Source organism: Cylas formicarius, unplaced genomic scaffold (genome assembly GCF_029955315.1).
Source record: "Cylas formicarius isolate icCylForm1 unplaced genomic scaffold, icCylForm1.1 PGA_scaffold_6__28_contigs__length_40554024, whole genome shotgun sequence".
Taxonomy (NCBI): domain Eukaryota; kingdom Metazoa; phylum Arthropoda; class Insecta; order Coleoptera; family Brentidae; genus Cylas; species Cylas formicarius.
The window spans coordinates 12,154,592-12,177,748 of NW_026844347.1; the positions used below are offsets into that span (position 1 = coordinate 12,154,592).

Sequence of the window (23,157 nt, forward strand, 5' to 3'; positions counted from 1 at the left end):
TATATTATACATTACCTTGTTTATTAATAAATTAGAAAGCAGGGTGGGTTGGTGCCTGAAATGCTTGTGTTACGCGTCTAATTTAGAAAATCATATGTTACTTAATACTTGCATTTCACAATGACGATGAAAAATTACATAATTTGCCTCGAAAATTCTAAAAGTTAAAAGTTCAGTCTCGTTAACAAGCTAAACCTCGCTAATCTATTTACCCAGAAATCGGCAGATGCAGTGCAAATTAAATTAAGAATGCAGGTAGGAGAAACTATTACAAACTTTATTTTAAGTTAGCCTGAAAACAATGCGAAATCGAATCTATGTGTTTCTAATGTATGTGATTGAGCGGCAATCGGTAATACTATTTAAAATAATTAAGAAAGTTCACATAAATATATGTCAACTTACTATCACTACTATGGAAAAATACTTATAATGCTAGAAACTGCCATCCTGAAAGCAATAATTTTTTTATCATTATCATTAGCGTGGACATTATTAAGTGTTTAACTTTTTTTTATTAGAAAATAGTGCTACAGTTTTCTAAATTTTTTTGAACGTGCGCACTGGGAAGATGATAATTTAATTTGCATTGGCACAAAATTAGACCAAATTTGACCTTGCAAATACATATATTACGAAAACTCTTCGATAAATCTATTATTTTTATAATGTTATAGACCTTACATATCTTAGATACTCAAAATTAAATGAAATTTCGTACAGTGAAAATGTATAAATTAAAAATTTTCGTTTTATTTTCATATTAAATTTTCCTTCTAAAAAATGTAACTGTTAAAGCTGACTACATACCCTTCAAATGGGCTTGTAACTCTTAAATTACTTTGCCTACTTTTAATATTCGATACCTGTTAAATACACGGTTAAATTTCTCGGGAGTGCTACAGGGTTCAGTCTTGTCTGTTGTACTCCCTATATGTTTTAAACTCAAAAGTTTCAAATTTCAAAGCTTAATATTTATGGTATTTAAGCAAAAAAAAAACAAATGTAAATACAGTTATTAATAATACACCTCTATTAGAGCAAGTAAGGTAGATATTTAGTGTTAACTGTGGATGACAAATTAGTTGGAAGGAGCATGTTAATACTACAGATAATAAAATTCCACCATGATCGCGCCAACATTTAAATGTAGACTTTATTTCTCGCAAAATATTTAGAACAATACTTTTTTATGCCTCATTTATTTATATATGGGGAACTTGTAGCAAAATACATTTTAGAGGACAAAAAGAAGCGTGATATAACAAAATAGTAAAAATATTACACTGAGTTCACTCGAAATGGAAGATAGTAAATTAATACTCAAAGTATTGAAGAAAAATTTAATGTATCAATAATTTTATCTAATCAAGTGCAGAATTATAAACAATATGTATTAACACAAGAACCGAAATAGATTGATGAAGAGCTTTTAATGATTTATAAGGAAGTATAAAATCTAGAAATAAATTGAGTTTCTTCATAAAAATGTTAAAATCTATATTACGTTAGAATTCACTGTAACTTGCTCAAAGTTCGTTTTCTCGAAATCAGAGCTTTAAATATTGCTTAGAGATATTTGTTAAAACACCAAGATTGTGTATATGCAGTCTGTCCAAGATAAAGATGTCGACCAGGGGGATATTTTAAACCATAAGAGATACGGAGATCGTTAAATTAGAAAATATTGCAAAATAGAGCCCAAAAAGTAGGAACGAGAAACTGACCCGCCTTTTTTGTATCATACCAGAAAATATTAAAAATGATTTTTTTGCTGGTGATTAAATATTAATCCAATAATTAATTTAATTAATTAAGTTAATGGCCAGTACCGTGTCATGTCCATTTCTAAAATTTACCTATAAATTCTTAATTAATTTTCGTCTAAATAAACGATTTAATCTAATTACCTTATAAACGATAAAACTAAAAAAGTTGATACTGTTTTGATTAATGTTTTAAGTTAACACTGGATTCCGGTACAATAACTTTTGTCTTTAAAATTTAACGAATTTTTGAATTTGAATTTCTATGACTCGAGCGCCATCTACCTTGAGATTTATGAAACGTTATGTTGAAAGTAGATCATTTGGATAATGTTTACAAACATGGAGTTGATGAAAGAACGCAAGGAGTTTATGCGATTTTAGATCTCAAATTTTTATCCAGTACCGTGGATAAATGAGTCAGTACCGTGAAAAGGAAAATTTGAAATTTGTTTCCTGTTCTTGACGCTTTCAAGTTGTGGTAATTTCATTTGAGATCTTAATTTTTACTGTCAAATAGATTAATAATATGCATAAAAAATTTAAAAAGCCTACTTTTAAAATCTTAGAAAGAACGGAAAAAAAAAAGATTGAGCTGGTAGAATCACTATTAAGAAGTACGTAATAGAAATAAATTGTATGCAAAACTGTATTGCAAGAACCATCGTGGTTATCATCCGCAGCTTCTCCAAATTTCTCTTAATTTCCTATTAAATTTTAATTATTAATTTAAATTATTATGCTCCGAAATTTTAGATTTTTCCGATATAGCGAAAAGCATAATTTTTATTAGATGCGACAAAAATTCATGACGTTTCAAATATTAACCCTAGGTCAGTAAGAAAACGAGAAAAATACTTTTTGTGCTTATTAATATTATAAATTTACTATAATAACGTGTTAATTATCTCGAAGTTGTTTTGTTTGGTAAGATCCGTACATTTTCTTAGTATAATAAAAATAATCAAACCGCACCAAATAATTTCGGAAACGCATCCTGCGCGTTGCATTTCCGTTGGAATGTTTGTCATCGTTTTGCGTACTGATAAAATGTCGCCAAACGGAATGTGGCCAAGTATCCCCGACAATAACCGTGCCTCTGTACACGTGTGAAAAGCAATGGGACCACCGAAAATATTCTTCCTTTTAGCGCAAAGCCATATATGAAAGCACAATGCGCGAAAGCATTAAATCACTCAATCAAGCTTTGGCTGACTTTTGTCCAGTGGAAATGCGTTTTAATTCGCTTGTTTCAGGAAAATTTCGGCTGCCGACACTGATCTATATTTTCACTGGTTTTTCAAAATTGTTTGAATAAACGAACTAGGAATATCGACAGAGGAGAACGATGGGGGTGGTAACATTCAATTTACTGCCGCTATCTTTTAATTAATTAATATAACCCCAATGAAAATAGTCAGTTGTAAATGAAATACGGAAGTAAAAGTATTGTTCAACTGAGAACATAGTTTTGGCTTAATTTTCTTTTCCTTTCGTAGATATTTACTTGTTCAAACTTGCTTTACTTCAAAAATCCAAATTAGGTAAATTTTGAATAATATAGTATAGAATGTGGCAGTTTCTTGAAGAAAAAACTTATAGGAATAAGAATAGGAACAAGTAGGAATTCAGTTTACTGCACTATCTTAATATTAAAAAAGAGTATCCAGATGAAAAGTGAAAGTGATATTTTGCTTTTCACCTTCTTTTGTGACATCTTTTGATTTTTTAAAAGAATATATGCATAAAAAATAGACTAGACTGGTGTAATATTTTTTGAAAAAAAAAAAGATGTACCTATATGTCTAAACAATGCTTTTGTTTTTGTCCTCACCAAGTAAGAAGCACTTTATTGCACTATTATCCTCAATCTTGTAAAAGTAAATAGTTGAATTGGAATTTTTTAGATATTTAATTTTCATCTAATTTCTTTGATATCTGCTTGTTTTGTTTCAAGAAATAATTTTCATAAAATAAAATAGTGTAACAAGTAGTAGAGAATCCTTTCTTTATATATTCAATAAAAAAATAACTAATTTGAACTCAGATTGCCCAGTAGGATTTTTAATAAATAAATAATAAAAATAAATTCTGGTCAAGGTACCCACTACTATCATTTTGCTTGTTGCGGTTAGTTTATCAGCACTATTCGAAAGCTGAGACTAATCCAAATAATTTTTATTTAATAACCAAGCAATAAGCAACTGTTTGCTCCATCTCTGCAAAAAAGTGTATTCTAATAAGCTTGCAGTTGTTAACAAGGTTTTTCCCTAAGCTACTTAAATTTATTAAGTATTTATTGTATTAAAAATATCTGATTAAAGAAAAATAACAACATTTTAAATTGATATAGCGATATAAATTAATTAAACGGGGACAAGGACTTCAAATCATAGCAATGGAAACTGCGTAACTCAAAGGTATTGTAAAAAAGGAATGAAGAAAAATTAGAAAATTTTATTTTGATTTTAAATATTATTTAGCATTCAAAATAATAAATTAATTTGCAATAACATTAATAATAACCCGTAGTGCGCAAATTATTCGCAAAATTCAACTTTTTGTTCGGTTTAAGTTCTTTTATCTATAATTTAGGTTAACATAAAAATATACAACTTTCACTGGGCTGTCAGGTCCTTATTTGACCAAACTATTGATAAAAAAAAGTCATTATTATATTATAAGAATTCAACTCTGTTTAGATGGTTAAGTACTTTTATTAATATTTTAATTATCAAATCACGTTAAAAAAATCAGATGGTTACAGTTATGTAACACTATCGCCTCATTGGTACCACAGAACCAACTCTAAGTTTATTAAAATATATAAAAAAAATGTACAATTTATATTTGGGAGTTATTGATCACAGAGCAAACGACATCGCATAAAAAAAACATGAATTCCTCTCAGCTTGAAAACACTTCAACTATGACTAATTTGTGAAATTTTTTTGGAAATCTGGTTTCCAAATCGTGATGAACTAATTACTTTTTAAAATTTTAAAGCAATGTTTATTTCTCTAATACCTTACCCCGTTGCCCTTACTAAAATATGAAGCAACCAACGACAATTTAGTTTGTTTATGCAAAAAACGAGTATAATAAAAACATATATTTATATTATTTCCTCATCATATATTTTTCTGTAAAATAGGATACAGTAGCTACACAAAATATGTAGATATATTCAATGTAAAAGATGGTGAAGTTCAATGATGAACTAGAAACAGGTGCTTATCCACGTTGCTCTACTCAACCGCGAACATTAAAAATAAAAAAAATATTGTATAATTATACACCGATCTAGCGTGAGGAAAAGGTCATTTTACCACGTGAGTTTCGTGTTCCACGGATCCGAGTCAGTTCGGACATTTCCGGGATATTACCGCACGAGTTTGGGAGCAATCGGATGTTTTCGTTCGTTTGTCAATTCTGACGGTCATGCCAGCGAATGTATTCGTGTTATTTTGCCAAAAACTACCCATGTATGCAACACGTTTAGTAAACTTTTTAAGTCACTAGTCTATTAAACCCTCGATCCGCTGCGCTCGTCTTGTGCGAAGGAAACTCGTGACTCAAATGGCATTTACCACAGCAAATTTAAACTCTCTAATTTTTAACTTATAACAGATAAGTACTTCCCTGCACTACGGATGCCAATAGTTTCGTAGATGTTTCGTAAAGCAATATTGAAAAATGTGGCGTTTAAATCTTACTGCAGCAGAGATTCAAATTGGATGGGAAGAGAGTTGTATAGGTTTGCAATATTGTTTGTAAAACTTCTGTGAAAAAAAGGAAGATCTGTGGCTAAGTGGTGTTGTTAGCCGTCTGAAGCGAATATTTATATTGTGTGCGAACAATGTTCGGTGATAGCAATTCTAGAAATTTCTCCATATTCAACTAATTCGCGTCTTTGAGCTTGTGTGATATCGTCTCAAATTTTTGGATTCCGTATATGAGACGAAGACAATAATTTTAAACTTTCTGTATTTTGTTCTATTGTGTTGCAGTTAAACAAGTTCCTGATGACTATCGTACGTAAGCACGGTGAAAAAAAGTATCCCGCCCAACTCGTAACTAGTGGTAGTGGAAACAGTCAAATGGTTCGCTCGGCAGTGTTTAATCGAGCTGAGGTTATAAACTGACACTATCTGCGGGCTTGAAAAGTGCATAATTGAGTAATTTAGAGTAGGGAGTAGAAAAAAATATTTTGTAAAGCGACGGAGAGTTAACTATTACTCACCCAGGTTTTCCAGTATATTTTTAGAAGCCATATATTGCAAACGTCTACACCACACCAAACTAAATCGCAAAAGGTTACGTCCCAAACACAAAATCGAAACAGTTTTCGTACGTAACATTCGCCGGCGTCGCTTTACTGTTGCATTGGTGCAATTGCAGTCGCGCTGCATATCCATTCGCGACCTTGACACTCTTTACTGAGTTTTGTATTTGGATATCTTCGCGAGCTGACGTACGCCCGTGACTGTCGACAGGACGCGGCTGACTTGCAGCATCTCAGTGTGCTATTGTTCGTGCCAAAATTTTCACATTTGGACTGAAATGTCAAAGATTGAAACATTTTTCGCGGAATTAATATTTTAGACGGGCTTTCCTTTCCGAAAAAGAAACTGAAGTTTTTTCCAGTGCCGGAAAAATCATAATACGTGACTCGTAGGGTTACACCCATTTTTTGGCCATTTACGGCGGATTTAACGCATTAGGGTGTCAAGCCCAGATTATCTATTAAAATACTTAATAAATTAGGATTTTTAAAAAATAAAAAAATAACTTACATAAATACAGAAAAACAATCTCATTCTCGTGCAAACTGCAGCTGCTTTACTGCTGTTACAGATGAATTAACAATAATATGAATAGTAATAATAATAACAATAGCAATAATAATCATAATAATAATAATAATAACAATAATAATAAAAATAATAATAACAATAATAATAATAATAATAATAACATGACTTAAAAGTATATTTCAGTAACAAAGAACAACTGGAAAGCCAACTAGAACTAGGTGCCAAATTCACAAAGGATATCTGAATTTGGCATAGAAAAGTGTGAGGTGTAAGAATCTAATAACACCAGATTAATGGACAAAAGATATACCTTATTGTAAAGCAGAGGCTAACCGCTCACCACAAGGCCATGAAGCAAATTCAGGCTATTAACTCATGCGCTCTCTTTGGTGATACAGATATTTGGTATTTTACAATGTATTCAGACCGGAGAACCAACATGGCCAAACACCGCGCTCATCACCCGTCAACAGCACGCTTTATTTGCGTAGGAATAAAAGTGGAAGAGGCTTAGAGAGCCTGGAAATGAAGCATGCCGTTAAAATAAGGCAACTGTATACTTACTTCACTAACTGCACTGCGAATCTGCACAGAGCGATAGTGGCAGTTGACAAAAACTACTCTCCACTGAACCTGATTTCTGCAATTCGCCCTGAAATAAAAAAATCATTCAAATGCTAGAAGAGGAGTAGATAAATAATCAATTACACCTAACACGCAAACAATTCAGGCGACAAAAAAAATACTTTAACTATATTCGGAAAGAGGACCTATCCTATGACCAGTGTAGGATGTACAGAACAACACACGAATCTGTTCAGCATATATCGTCTGGATGCTCAACCCTCGCTCAATCTGCAAAAAATATAAAAATCTATTGGGGAAGGGAAATGGCAACGGATAAAGAACTAGGCCAAAATAGATGCGACATTTTTTTTTTTTTTGGACAGAAAGAAGAAATACTCGAATATGTTTGATACCACTTTACCATTTGATAACATCAAAAAAGAGACATGATAAGTTAGATAAGTATCAGGAATTAGCCCTGGAAATAAAAGATATGTAAGGGTTAACCTCTGTCAAAATTATACCAATAGTTATGACCTAATTGACAAGCAGCTCTCCAAATTTCTAAAGCAAGCTGCATTGTTGATTTGTTAGAAAACAATTATAGGGCTTGCCCAATAAGCTTTAATTCTATCAACGTACAGCAAAGTTAGAAGAGTTCTGGCCAGTACATAAAACGTTGACTAAGCCTAGTCCCGTTTGGCATGAAACACACCTACCCAAGTTGCGGTTAAAAAAAAACTTAATCTACGAAATTAAGTTGGGGAACTAACTAAAAAAAAACTGATTAAAAAAAATCAAACGTAGGACAGCAAAAGAGCTGTATGGGCGTTACCACCGAGATTTAAATCGAACCGACGTTGATCAAGATGCCTATATTGAATGACTGAGGAATGACTGCCTAATGCCAGAAACAGAGGGGTTTGTGGTAGCGATGCGGAAACCAAGTTATCAGCATTCAGAATTACTGAAAGTGTGTAGAAAATGCCAGGAACACTTGAAAACCACTGAAAATATATGGATGACCCAGACTGCAAAGCAAAGCAAAGAAATACGATATAAACATCGAAGACAAAAAGCCATATTACTGTCTGCAACCTCCACAGAGTATATAAATAATAATAATAATAATAATAATATATACTACTTTATTCGGGTGATTTAGATAGGGGGAAAAGGCAAGAATGCGGCGCCTAAACGTAACTGTTTGCTGATTTCGACACTTATCTTTAGAAAAAACAGACGACTTGTCACAAAATTCCCATAAATAAAATGTCATATTCGTTAAATAGGTACCTATAAATAGAAAGAAAAAAACCTAAGCCTACCTCTCTAACAAAACTAAATAGCTGAAAATGCCAGTGCATTTTTTTACATTTACTGACCATGTTCCAAGTTTATTTTTAAAAGAATTTAATATCGAATTCTGAAAGGAAGACCTGCCATTGTATAGTTCGTAACTGAAGGATCTTTCAAATATAACAAATCGGTGACGAGGAATAATAATTCCTTTAAATCTTGGATGTAAGCTGTTCAGATCTCTTATTTTCCGAAGGGTATATTGAAATATTTTTGAAAAAGAAACAACAGCGGTTGATCAAGCGTCGCGTCTTCATATTGGTCCAATTCGCATCCTTCAGCTTGTGACTGTTTTTCAATGGTAAGAATGAGCTGTCAAGCAAGGCCCATAGACGAAATCGCAGTGGTTAAGCACGGAGAGAACAAGAGCATCAAATAACTTTTTTTTTAGAATTAGCTACGATCTATTCTAATTCGTTCAATTTTTTTTTCATATTTTTTCATTCAACCTGTAAGCGAGAAGGGTCAAAAACATGAGCCTCTTGTCAACAACATATATATATATATATATATATATATATATATATATATATATATATATATATATATATATATATATATTTTTTTTTTTTTTTTTTTTTTTCACGTATTGATTCACGGATGGAAAAATGTGATGACACTATATTCCGGGATATCATCCGTTCGCTTGAGTGTTCGAAGTGTTTTCGGAGCGCGAGCATTGAAGATGCCAAGTGAGATTTTGGCGAAACGTCTGCAGGATTCCAGTCGGAGTTCAACAAGCGAACGGATGATATCCAGGAATATAGTGTCATCATATATATATATATATATATATATATATATATATATATATATATATATATATATATATATATATATATATATATATATATATATATATATATATATATATATATATATATATATATATATATATATATATATATATATATATATATATATATATATATATATATATATATATATATATAGAGCTTTGTGGAACTCCACTTCTTAGGTTTAGGCAGACATACTCGACCCTGTTCAGGACCAACTTTTGCTTTCCTTCTGTGAGGTACTTTTTTTATTAAATTTGCAGATGGCTTCCCAAAACCCAGCGATTTGAGGATGAGCCCTAGGGTAATCGACCAACACAGTGCTGTGACCTTCGTCAATCTTTCTAATGATGTTATCTGTTATATTAGGAAGAGCTGCAGCACAACTGTTCCTACTTCTAAAACTGGCCTTGTTTTGTCAATTAGTTCTCTTTTTTAACATTTGCTATTTGCTATTTGAGTTTTTAGGATAGGTTCTATAATATTAGATAATATTGGCAAAAAAGAAATAGGCCTTGAAATACTAAATGACTGCGAGTTGTAAATCATAGGAAGATGGACAATATATACTTTAATATACAAGGGCGTAAATAAAATGATAAAGTCACCCGCTCTAGTTTTAAGTTGAGCGATGGTGCAATTTTCGATCCTGACACTATACAAAACTCAAATTTGTGTTGTGGGTACGGAAAATTCTTACAGTTGTCACTGGTGATGTTAAATTTCAAACTGGGATAAAGTTAATGAAAGACTTATCTGGATCTGACAGTTGGTCAGGAATCTTTTTCCCGTGTTTTTTGAGTTTTTTATCACATTTAAAAATTTCACTCATTTCCAAAATACTTTTCGGTTTTTACTGTTTAATTAGTATATATAGTTTTTTCTCACACTGAATCACTTTGTTAGTACAGGACCTTTTATAGAGTTGTTTTGTTCTTTTTGTACTTAAATTTGGCTTTAATTTTTATTTTTATAAAAAACTTTGTATTTTCTGTGATCCAGGGTGTGTTTTTGTTTAACGGTGACTTCATCAGAGCATAAACATCTAGGAAAAGTTTCATATTCTCATTAAAGACAGACACTTTCTCATCAATAGAATTAAAGTCAAATATATCACGCCAAGTACCTAGTTGGCAATACTCGATCCCTCCACGCACTCAGTTCAATACCCACAAAATCAATTTGTGATCCGAAATATTTTCATCAACAGTGCCCCAATTAACGACTTTTATCTCTTTTCAAACTAATAACTTCTTACTGGTTTGTGGCAATCTATCGATGATCTGCTCCGGCTCCAACAAATGTTTAAGTATGAACGAACTTTATACTCACTTATATCAAATCAATTTATTTTTTTATCCTCAAAACATACCAGTGGGTGGCAGAAGGTATCTTCCAACTTATCAACACTTGTATTTCGCAATTCAATCATGTCATGGCATGAGTCTAAAATGTTATGTTTTTGGGTTTGCTTTATATAATGACCTACCCCACCACGTTCGCGACCTATCCTCTCTTATCTGTAGAAAAAATAAAATAAAATAAATAAATAAATAGAACGAGATATTTGCTGTTCTAAAATGGTTTTAGCGACTCCGACTACATAGTAAGGATAAGGTCCCTAAATGAAATTTAATGGTAATGAAGGTCTATTAGTATTACTGGATTTTACAAAACCTTTTTCTATGGTAAATCTTAAAATTACTCTTACTTTTTATGAGCAATAGAATATAAAACGTGTCACAGAAATTACTTGATTAGGTGTTGAAAATGCTGATCCTTAACTTCTTGACAATATGCTAATGCAAAACAGCAGACCAGTCTGTTGATCCCTTTCTACCAATCCACTGTCCCGGAGATACCACAAAATGGGGCAAAGCACCATCCTGTTGAATCCAAATCTGGCATATTAGGCTAATTTGTATTTTTCAAAGAAACTGCAAGAGTAGGAATTCCATTATTTTGAATAAATTGTAAATTTTTGTTATTCAAAATTCCTATCCAAACATTTATTTTTTGTGGATGATGTATATGATTTTCTATTTTATGTTAATTTACCTTACCATTTAAACAAAGCGTGACTATAATAATACTTACAATAAAATGTTTACTCTTGGTTTCTCATTGGTTTTTGGACAACCTGGCCGTAGACATGCCCTGTATTTATAAATATTCTATCAATTTTACTTACTGTGGATCTTGTAGTGGGTCATTCTGGATATTTTGATTTGAAAAAAATTACAAATTTCGTCTCGAGTTCTCGTTTTGTCTCTATATCCAATAAAAATTAAAATTACAATTCTCTGGGTTACATTTACATTTCTTCACTGAAATATAATTACGACAGTTTAAGAACTTTACCGGTACTAGTTACCTGTTAATTTCAAAACAATTTTTTTTTGCCTGACATTTCAAAAATGGTGATCCATTTAAAAAAATCACCTTGGTATCGCCCACGCGAAATTCGAAATGTTTAAAATCCAAGTGTGCTTTGGTATTAAAGTTTCAATTGGAGCTATTTATAGAGTATTTTGAAGGTGGACTTATTTGTATAAAAAAGCTTTTTCCATCTGTAGAAATGCTTCATATATTTCGTGTGTATTGTCACGACACTGAAAACGCAACTGTTCTGTTTGTGTTATTGTGTTTCATTGTCGTATAGCAATATTCAATCATATGAAAATGAGTTTTAATTCTTAATTAATATTTTACTAATAGAATGAATATTAGTGTACTCCTAAAGATGGCGACTTTGTTTTGTTTTTATTTCTTTTACTGATATTATGGGTTAGAAAAGAGATATGGAAATTTGGTTATTTTGTGTTGAAATGAACGTGATATTGTTGCATTTATTTTCTTTGAGAAAATAAATTTTATTGGTAGTGGTGTCCCAAAACGCCATCTGGCGGTGATACAAGCAATCAAAATTAATCGATCCAGAACAGAGTTGGTGACTTAAGAAAAGCGCTTTTCAAAGACATGACGTTTGACAAAATGCATTCAGCAGTGCTGAAGTTGTTGACATTTATTTCCAAAAATGTTCGAACACCCCCTAGCACCTACGCTGAAGAAGTAAAGCAAAAACGAAAGATGAACGTACGAAACGAATAAGAATCGAATTTATTTTTCAGAAAACGGAGTTTAAAATTCCGGCCATTCTAGAAAAAAAACTAGAAATAATTACCAGAATTTTCTCTGGTTCGTTTTAGACATGTTTTTCACCCAAGTCTTTATTGCCATTACCTTCGAGCCGAGTGTCCTTTTAATTGACCACCCGGTACGTAGCAATTAATACATTACAATTACAATAAATAATTTTTTATACTCCGCCAGATAGCAAGAGAAATAATGCGCCAAGTTCTGCCATAATGTCCTTGCGAATTGGTCTACTTTTTTAAATACTCAGGTTTTTAGACTAGTTTTAAACGGTTTTAGGAAAACAAGTGTTTAAGCAGTGAATTATATAGATTAATGACATTGTAAATAAAACTGTTTTTAAAGATATCCGTTTTATGTTTAAGAACAGATAATTTATTTTTATTTTTGGTATTTAGATAGTGAATATTGTTATTAAAATTTATCTTTAAGATTTTCTATACATTGACGCTAACGGAAAACATAAGAAGCAAAAAATTATCCACAGCAACAATACACACACAACATGTATTTTGCATAATAAAAACTGAATCAATACTTTTTATAATTTATTTATAATATTTAAAATATTATTTGTTAGGCAAAACCTATTTCTGTTTTGAACCTTTCTCTATGTAAATATATTGTTCCTATATTTTTTAAACTAATCAGAACTACTATATTAGATGAGAAGAATCGTGACTATTTTAGTAAAATATTTCAATATAAAGAAATATGTATGAATATTTCTTTATATTGAAATGTTCATTTATTTTGTTCACCTATTTATTTGCAAAAAACTGTCTTACATTAGAAAAAGAAAAAGACAATCTGACAATGAAATAGATAGTGGAAATTAAAAATGTAAAATGGAAACAGATCAATAACTAATATAGCAATCGAGCAATGTAAGTGCGGTGGATACCTGATAATTATTATATACAGTGTGTCCAAGGTAAGGTTTCTAAGCATGGGAATCTTAGTTATTCTTCAAGATACAGTGTTAATTTTTTTAGTTCTCTTCAATTAAACTCAGAAAAAAATAAAATGGATAATGTCAAATTCCCGTTTTGTCAAAGATCCCAGCAGGGCCTAAAAGTTTTCCATGTTTATAAACGATATGTAAATAAGCTTCCAAGAACATAATTTCTTCCTTATTTAACCTAACCTAACAGGTAACAAGATTCCCATGCTTAGGATCCTTATCTTGGACACACTATATAATTATATCACAACCACAATTTGAACAATTAAAGGAGCACATTTGGCCCAATGTTATTATTAAATATTGAGCTAGTTCCACATTTTTTAGCAATAAGGCTGGGTTATAAAATACTAATATTTATATAATAGAAGGGTTAAACTTAGTTACTTTGCTTTGTTCAAAAGAGTAAATAAATATAATACCTGCATAACTAAAATCACCAGTTAACTGGTTCCAGGTTGTCCTCCAAAAAACAGAGTAAATGGTCTGCCAAATAGGTCGTCTAGTAATAAAAAAATAAAAACATAATTTTTGAAAACGGTAAGGAAACTGTCTAGTTTCTATTTCTATTTGAAGCACTTGTAGCAGTTAATCTGGTAATATATCCAGATAACGATCGATCGGTTGGAACCTGAGCAGCTTTTCAGTCTTCTTCTAATGAAATTAGTGGAAAAGATCCTAGATAATCTGCTGCAACTTATTCTGTATCAGTTTTCTTACAGTTTGCACTCAGAAAATATAGAACTAATGAAAGTTGTTTATTACTAATGTACAGGTACTTTTGTCTGAAGTGTGAATATTTACAAACACAGTAATATACCATCATAAACATATTTAATTACATCAATGATAACTGAGTTGAATATTTATAAGCTCATCTCTACATACACAAACTTTTTAACCAGGTTATGGTTATTTTTACAATCAGGAACATAACACCAAAACACAGTTAACCAATTATAGTAAATAAAGGTAATAAGGAAGGAAATCGTAGGCGATTATAATACCAACTACAATCAATGTGTAAAATTAAATTAACAAGAATTAATGAGTTATTACAGCCAAAATTTCACTTAATTTATAACATTTTCTCGTATTTTGTCCCAAAATCATTCACGTCCTGTTACACTTGTTAAAAAGAAAAACCTTTATTTAAGCATGGCTTATCTAAATGCGTTAGAGCCTTAGTTTATTTAGTTCAAATCCACTTTTAAACATTTGACGATTTAGGTGATGGTAATATTTACACTGCGTAATATGCAATTTGGTCGGAGATAATAAGATATTTTCGATATAAATGCTCCATTAGATTTTAATTAAATAATTCTTTAGGCACCACATACCGAGTCATGTACTTTCCCCATTTCAGAAGTTTAAAAGACATTTTATTTATTTAAATCAAATGAAAACGGAGTAGGTATCTACTAAAAATGAAATCTTTTACGAATTCTAAAGTTAAGAATTTTCAATTTCCGGAGTATAAATTAAACATTTTAAAAATCTCAATCTCCGTTTTCGTGGAAGCTACTATTTGTAGGGCCAAAGCGGAAGACAACCTTTGTTGTCAATTCCAGTTCTTGATAATATTCAGCATTCGTACAATTTCTCTAAAACTCGCGGTTATTCTAAAAATGCCATAAATCTTGTAATTAATATAACAGTTTATATTTCCGTTACTTTGGTCCAAAGCTGTAATAAATATAGTACCCCCAAATGAATAAATATTTAATAGTATATGGGTAATAATAATAATAATAATAATAATAATAGTCTTCATTGAGAATTTATAAATTGTAAAACAAGATTTAGACAAAATTACAATAAAAACTATTATAGTTACACATCTCAAACGAAGAAGTCTTGCTTGATCTCAGCTACTCAACATTAATGGTTTACCTCAAAAAGTAATGCTTTTTATATCCATTGCGAAAGATACTTTAGCAATAATTAATTGAACGTTTTTTTAAGTGGAGCAATGATATAAATGTGGTGCCATTAGGAACCTTTAAATTCCTAGCTTGGCAAAAATATCCAGATCTGTCGAAAAATGGTCACTTTTTAAGAAATTTTGTTTTCGATAAGCTTAAAATCTTCACAGAACGATATAATCCGGTGAAACAAGATATAAAAATAGCAGTTAAATAACAAAGATTCCGACAGAGTTGGATTTTGGTTAGTTGACAAGTAGAAATACAGTGCCAAAAGTATCAATGGCCACCATGACTGGAAAAAAAGTTATTTTATTTGTGAAAAAACAACTCGGACGAAAATTGCAGACCACAGTTGCAACACCGTTCGTTTTAACATGATTTCTTATAATCTTCATGAAGTAAATACCTACTTTGGAATGAAAGTGAAAGCTGCTAAAAAATTTACACAAAAAAGCAGTTATCATTAATAATGTCCATCACCTATATTATTGACAAGTGTTTATCTACTGGATCATTCCTTAATGTAATACATTTTAGCGTGAACGGTGTCATAGGTGGTGGAAAAAATATTTCTCAGAAACTAAAAAAAACACCTCTATCAAAATTTGATATAATTTCAGTAAGTCAATCCACATGAGCACTTCAAGGCTACCACAAAGTAGCCGATGATATCTTTAATGCTACCGATAGCAAACTAAATACATCGTAATCATTCCATTATTTCAACAAAATTAAGGCTTTTCGAGTTGGATAGAGTAGCTTTAAATTTAACGTCGAATTTATTCTTGATAGCTCCCAAACAGTAATATGTAATGCCAAAAATTCGGATGTTGTAAAAATCCTGAGGGGAGCATTCTTGACGCATTATTCTTCTTTCTTTATAGGTCCGATGTTGTCAAATGATTGTACTAGCCATGACGACTGTTTCATTTGAGTTAGGCGACCTGGATTTTGCTGTAAATAAGATGATGCTTTTCTGGGTATTATTCAAACAATTTTCGATGCCTACTCCTTAAAGCTTCTCCAACCAAGATGATGCTTTTTGTATAAAAAAAGAAGTTTACTAGCAATGAAAGCGTTGACATATTTTTGAAGGCAGAAAAAATATTGCCGTCGCAATAACCATATTTAAACTACTATATTTGCATAAACAAATTTTAAGTACAGATATAAAACTCAAGCTTTGGGACAGGGACTCTACCAAGTCGGTCAATGTGGAATGCTTCCCGGCCAGCTGTAATGAATAAGGATAAGCAGAGCATTCAAAGAGTTCAATACTCATGTACTGTTATGAAGTGCGCATGTTTGATCATCGAATATAAGTCTAAATTTGTCTCAAAGATATAATATGGCTAAAAGCTGTTTTCTATATAACCTCACAAAAAATAAAGCTCTTCCTATTTAATTATTAAGCTATTTAAACCAGGAACCAATCATATTTATTTAACCCGACATGGTGGTTTGTATCGCGTCCCTCATCATCATATTTGAGAGGTTTTTAAATTACAGTGTCGCGAAGTGTTTGAACAAAATCCTCCACAACATTACAGCATTGAAGTTTGTAATCAAAATGTTTTATTATTGTGGGTATAACCTATACTGATTTTCTTCTCTCTTGTTTTTAGCTGTTTAATCTAAATCGGAATGTTTTTAACTTTGTTTACGCACGAATTGTTGTTTTCTTTTTGTGTTTTTTTGTTTGTTTCCTGGTGGTTGTATTGAAAAGCGTATTGAATAGGAATATGCTCTGTAACCCAAATTGTTGTAACTGTTTTAAATACTTATTTATTTATTTATGTTATTGATCATGGTAAATCTTCAGAAATAGCTATACAGCTCGTCCACCCGTTTTATGTTTTCTTTTTTTTTTTCGCCGTTTTCGTTATGCCGCTGTCAGCAGTAGTTCTTTTCCCTATTGTCACCGCGTCTGCGATCGACTCCGCATGTTGCTTGCTGTCGACACCATCGTTGCTGCATTTATTGATTTTTACTAGTTATTTTAGGAGTTTGTTTCCTCCCGGACTGAAACTGCCCCTTCACTCTACTTCACCGTTCGAAAATTCATCGCCTAAAGCCTTATTCATCCGAAAAACACGTCTGGTATCCATTTTGCTGGCAAATATGTACGGCGGCCCACTCGTAAAATGATCGCTTTTGTATGGATATTCCGAAAACGGTATTTTATTAGCGTAATATCAATACGTTTTTTTTCATAGCTCTTAAAATTAAAATTTCCAAGTTTTAGGCGATTAATGTTAAGTGTCCTATTAGTAGTTCTGGTGGACTAAAAACCTTTTTTTAATTTGGTGTTTGGCGATAGTGATATCTTTTAAAAATATTTACGCACCTGCACCGTTGCCAATTCCACTCGAAACCGACCAGAATATTGTAAATTTAAATTGTGTATAGTGACAATTATTCTCAGCAAGGGACAACGAATGTCTAGGATCATTATAATCTAATGCTTTCATTCTTACAAGTTTTTGACAAAGCTTTATCATTTATTAAGAACCGGAACTGTTAGTAAATTTTGCGATTTAAAAACTCCTCGATGACTTTGAGTGTAATATAAATTTAGAAGAATTTTTATTGCTTTTTTTACACAGAAATACTTTATATTAGCTTGCGGAACGACCGGAAACAAAATATTCTATAAGAGAATCATTTGAGTTTAGCACCGATGTTTAATTTGTTGTAATTTCTTTTATTATTGTCAGTAATTTCTTTTGCTATTTGATAAATGGCGCATTGTGTTTTATTGGTATTTTAATAATTATACCATTTTTCATAAAGCAATTTTTCCGATAGATTCAGTGCTTATTTGTTTCTTGTTAATATATTAGCGTCGTCATCTTAATTGATGATAGTACGTTTTCTGGTGTTGCGGAAAATTCTGAGTAGTTTTTGTTAACATTGATCTACGCATCGGAAAATATTAATTTCAATTTATTTTTGCAGAAAACCTTTGCTCTATTATAGCTTAACATATCTTAATAAAAGTGAGCTAGTAATTTTAAAATATTTCGGGTGTTAGCTAATACATTTGTTTGAATGACAAAACATGATTTTGAAGGTGAGTCAAAAATTTCCATTTCTCAAAAAAACATTATCTCTTCGAGCATTTCCGAAATTTTAGTCGCTGGTTTGGGAGCCACATTTTAATCACTGATGGTATTTTGACGTTTGTCAGATCTAAAAGTCACATCGCACGTTGTTCAGTAAATATATATACACTATTTTATAAAACTATTAAAACCAATTTTTGTTGTCAAAATAAAATTTCTCATTTTTTTCAAAACTTAAATAGTTTTCGAAAATTGGAAATTGTAACTAATTATTCACCAGGGGTGGTGAATGTGCAATGTTAGATTGGAAAGTGAAATTTCCTAAAAAAAAAAATGAAATCTGGTCTACATGTTTTTTGCTTTATGGAATTTATCCCAAAAGAGGCAAATATAAAATGAAAAAATGGCTTTGTTTTATAATGAACAATTTTTAAAAAAATATAATTACTTTGAGCTGTTGCTATTCACAAAGACGAAGTATAGCACTGTGCTATTCATACTCAACCCCTACGAACTTAAACAGCTCAAAAATTTAACTAATTAAATTGTTTATTTTGAACACAGATTCATCTCTATCACCAAGAAAAGTTTTGAAATGATTTAACAATAAATATATCACAAAACATGTTAGAAAATACTCAAGCAGTCTCCTAAACAACAACAGCAGCATTTGCACAAAAAATCCGAAATAGTTTTATGAGTAAATGTGTTCCAACATTTTAGACTTCATGAATAAACATTTTATGTTATTTATTTTATAGGTTATAGGTTCGAATTTTCTGTTTTTATTGACTTGTGTCAAGCAAGGCCTACATAGAAAGTTGCACTGTGAAACATTTTCCCCATAATCAGTAAATATTTGTTTAGTATGTAATAATAATTACTTATTATAATTATAATTAATTATATTAATAATAATTAAGTCTTGTTTCGTCTATAATAGGAAAGAGTTGTTACATTTTTGAAACTGATAAATTTTCAATATAATCGAAGATCGTATTTATAGTGTACAGTGTGTCCGAAATTCGTTGTCATTGCTGGATATCTCGGTTATTGGTAAAGCTAGAGGCTCGCGGTTTGCGGGTCAGGGTACTACTTCTTTGTGAAACGAAAGATGCCGTCAGAAATTTCTTATTTACAGGGTAATTTTGGGAATTTCGCGATTTGCGGCAGTCCTAGTCCCCAGTATCTCTGTTAAAATTTAAGCTATCGAAAAAATAAAAATACGCATAGATTTTTTTACGTAGAATCCAATGGAGTTATATATTATTAAAAGGCACACTTTACCATTTGTTTTCAATTCAGGTCTGTATTCAGTGTTATAATATTTTAATATGACTTCTTCCAGTAGGCCATGAAATGCAAATAAATTGTTATCATTATTATTAAATATTTTATTTAATTTTATTGTTATTTTTTTAATTTTGCTAAAACTAAAACTAAGAGTTTGATTAATAAATATTTTTATCCGTGTTATCTATATTCTTTCTCTCTCGCACAATTAGTTTAAATTTGCATTTCTTTAAAAATTCGACTTTTTGAAAAAATATTAGTCTAAACTTTAATAGAAATTTACAGCTTAATAAATTGGTCAAATTGACCTCCATTACATGCAGTATTGTCATAATTTTCTTGTCCTACCTAACGGATTAACTAATATAACAGGACAGGCTTGCATATTTCTGAATTCCCTTTCAGTGACATTTCCCGGATCCTTTATTGTATGATGCTGATTTTTGTAATTCTGATTTTGAAGGTAACCCCATAAGAAGTTAATAAATACTGATCGGCGTGTGTCAATCCATTGATTTGAGAAATTATGTTCTAAATAGGGACGTATGATTTGAAAATTATACCCAGGAGCTCCATCCTGTTGAAAAAATATACTGTTTACTTGAGCTAACGGGACTTCTTCGTATTTTTCTGGTAAGATATTTTCCACCATTCCCAGATAGCGATTTGCTGTGAGGCTTCCTTCCTAAATAAAAAATTCTATATTACTTCCTAAAATAAAACAGGAAATTCTAAAGCCGAATCTGCCTTCTTGTTGCCGAGGATGTAGAACATGCTCGTTTTCCTGGGATTAGTAGCGACTATTTTGAATGTTTAAAATGTTAATGTTTAAAATGTTAGTGTTTAGTTAAAATACACTTTATTATCCATTATACTTGTGCAAATACAGTTCAAATTTTTCATCCGTATTTTCACAAAGGAAAAAACCACACAGAATATCATATTTTTCTACATTTCCAAAGTCTTGACAGCCATAATATGTACAATAATGTAATTAACAAATTAAATGTCATAATAAAATTGCCGAAGCAATATTTGGAACATTAATGATTAGTGAGGAAAAGCGTTTTTTATTGTTTCAATCAACGCCAGCTGTAAAATAATAAATTAGAACAAAAATGGCAATTTCACAAAAAAGTAGCACCATGAAATGCAAACCGCTGGCCTCTAGTTTTACTCATAACTGTACAGCACATGAAATGAAAAAGCAATACCATAAAATATAATTAAATTAAATAAGATATAGAAAATGCCATTATAAAAAGTCAACTTACTACAACTAGATAATAACACAGACACATAATTCATTTTGTGTTTTTTTAAAAGTTTGACAGCACTACTGAGTAAATTTGAAACTTTTGATTTCATCTAACTAACTTTAATATGTATTTGCAGAGCTTCTATATTAAATATTAAATTATTATATATTTATATTATTATAAATTATAATATATTAAATACTAATAGATTGTCGAACTTCCATTATTTCTGTTTTATTTTAAATTACACGTTTTGGGCTGTTATATCACTACGGGTTTTCAAATGTAGACATCACAATCTCCCACTAGTTCTACTGAGTGGTTGTCTACCGCTTTAAGGCAAACCTAGTAGGTATATGCTGTTTACGAAAACCTGAGTCGTCAAATTATTTGTAAAGATTATTCCTTTATACAATTTGTTTTTTCGAATTGAAAACGTACAAAATTACATGCCAGGTATCGACCAAATGCAATTCACTTCGACTTGCTTTGTGCGTCGCGGCAGTAAAAAAAAAGTCGCACGAAATCAGCCTTCGGTCACTAATTTTAACCCGAAGGATGAGACCGGCGGCTTTTTAAACCCAAACACCGGCACCAGCCGCAGCCGGTCGTACAACGAATGAAAGCGAAAAGTGGTTATTAAAATAAGACGATACCCAACAAAACACAACCCGTCTTCACTTTTTAACTGGTCGAATATTTTCGTCTGGCAGTTGGCCATGATACTGTCATGGCCAGACTCGATTTCATGAACTCGGTCACAGCGGGCATGTGTCTGCCTCATTTTGGCAGCCATCGAAGAAGCCAGGCTAAAAGCGGACGAAAGAAGAATAACCGTGGTCAAGGAAAAACATCGCCAGTGGTGGTTTTGGTATTGTTGTATCGTCGAAGGCCAAGAATCAGGGTCGGACAATCGAAATCGACTTGGTCCATTAAACTGTAATCGAAAAATTAAGAAGGGTCTTGAGACGGATCCTCATTGTTGCACGGTTACAATGCAACTTCTGCTTTGTACGTTGTAGAGTCCAAGTTTAAACAAATCAACCACCAACCAATAACAAAATTTTTATCTTAAGTATATCGCAATATATAAGTTAAATTATATAAGTTAAAATTCAACTTTTTTATTTGGGACAATATAATAGGTCAAACTAGATTCCAATTTTATGTTCCATATTTGCAAGGATATTAAGAATAAATTGAACTTTTGCTTTTGATTTTTAAGAAATTTTCGCATTTCAAGAAAATGTCGAGTTTTGAATCAAATGCAGCCAATGATGTTTCGGAAAGTTTCAGATTTTGGATAAAAAAACGCTAATTCATGTAAGTTATCGATTTGAACTTTAATATATGTGCATATATTTGTTTTGCCAATATCACGCAACAATCTAGGTTTAGGGTCGGAATGTCATTCATAACAAAAAATTAATACATTATCTTTAAAAAACGGTCAATCTTCATGAAAGGTGTAACTGAAAAAATTCCGTTTAAAATTTGAATGTTCATTAATTTGGTTTCTTTTTAGGACAATTGTTGTATAAATTATACAGGGAGATACAAACTCAACTACAAACTTTTTTAGTGTAGAAATAAAGCAATAAATAATAAATATAAAGCCAATGGAACTAGAATTTGCTCTTCTAACAAAAATGTTGAATGCATATCTAAACCCATAATTTAATAATTAAGCCAGTTGAAACAAACCATTTTAAAACTTTTCTTTAAGTACTTAGTGTGCTTTAGAATTTAGTGGCTAAAATCTCTAATTTGTGCTGAAAAACCTTTATTCAGTACAAAAACAGGTCTCTATAAAGGTTTGTCAATGTTATTCTCTTTTTGTAGATACGTTTTATCAGGTTCTTTTTAAAGAATTTAACTAAGTTTTTTTGGCTTAGAGGGTAGAACCGAATATCGCTCGGTCATGTACATCACATGTATACGATTTGCTCGCAAACAATATTTAATTTTGGCAAGTGGGATGGAAAATGAACACCCTACCAATTTACCTACCCAATTTTCCACATAACAAATAAATTTCAGTCGACATTATTTTTAGATTTAAATGACAAACCGTTGGCGCCATATAAAAACCAAATTACATATATTCATGAGCGTGGGTTACGGAGCACAAAACTTCATAAGGTGCTCAAGTTTTGCTAAAATTATACTGCGGTTTAGTCTAT

General features: G+C 31.2%; 1 protein-coding gene across 1 annotated transcript in view; it reads right to left on the reverse strand.

Annotated features, from left to right (window-relative positions):
- The window catches only part of LOC132704013 (mushroom body large-type Kenyon cell-specific protein 1), a 225,109-nt gene extending 218,977 nt beyond the window's left edge, over positions 1-6,132 (reverse strand). The window contains exon 1 of the mRNA XM_060673615.1: positions 6,010-6,132. The gene's annotated coding sequence lies outside the window, so the exon portion shown is untranslated. The remainder of the gene's footprint in view (positions 1-6,009) is intronic.
- Between the last annotated feature and the right edge of the window lie 17,025 nt (positions 6,133-23,157).